The sequence below is a fragment of the Triticum dicoccoides genome, chromosome 6A (assembly GCF_002162155.2).
Source record: "Triticum dicoccoides isolate Atlit2015 ecotype Zavitan chromosome 6A, WEW_v2.0, whole genome shotgun sequence".
In the NCBI taxonomy this organism is placed as follows: Eukaryota; Viridiplantae; Streptophyta; class Magnoliopsida; order Poales; family Poaceae; genus Triticum; species Triticum dicoccoides.
Window position 1 is genome coordinate 548,681,063 of NC_041390.1, and position 995 is coordinate 548,682,057.

A 995-nucleotide genomic window follows, 5' to 3' on the forward strand; every position below is an offset into this window, starting at 1 on the left:
GAGACCCTATTTGATTAAGAGATCCATGCGATGCCAGAATCCGTCACTAAAGCACCGTATTGAGAAATAGATACCCAGCTGAGGAGTAGATGAGGGGCAGTGAAATCCATCTAAAGAATGCCGTGGAAATGCTACTTGTTGAATATCAAAAATATAGGATATCGAAAGGTGATGCGAGCGCTAGCTCATCTTAGAAGTGAGGTGAAAGATTTCTTTGATTTCGCGATCGATCCTATTTTGCTGGTGAGAAAGCAGAAAGGATTGGAAAAAGTACCAACTTCTTGTAATTCTGTATGCCAGCTCCTATCATATGTGCTAAGAGGGCGTTAAGCGGCCTGGGACTCTTATTTATGATCTTGTTTAGGATTGGAAGAGCGGAAAAGCTAAGGTACATCAGCATGGGTTCTATTCTCGTCTTTCAAGTACCTACCCTGGTATCACCTATGTAGATTGGTGGGGCTTTAGGACAGACTCCAAAGTTGACTGTTGAATCTCAGTATGTATGGCCAAGGCTCACTCATTCAACCCGCGAGAAAAGCGAGTCTTGAACGAAGGAAGAATAGTTGCAGGATCCTGGGTTCGGTATGATCGTTCTTCCAATTCATACTAGCTACGATCTTTCCCTGCTTAGAGGATCCAGCAGTAAGGGACCTACCTATGGCCAGTAAAGAACCCACCTATGGCTGGCTCCTCGGACAGCTTTCGGAGCTTCTGCTTCACCGGTGTAACACAAGTGGTTCCTGGGCTTTAACTAACTAAGTGCTGGCAGTGATTTTAGGTTGGTTTCATGGTTTCTTCATTCTTGTACCCTGTGTTAAGCATATAGCTAGCGTTTCTGGTGAACTTCACTTCACACCTAAAAAATCCCGATTGGAAAGAGAGAAACTTGACACGCTATAGTGACAGGCGAGGGCGAGCGAACCCCGTTAGCTACAATTCTATATCTTCTTTTTTGACCCCTTTGATTTGCCTTATCACTACAGCCACGGATTGAG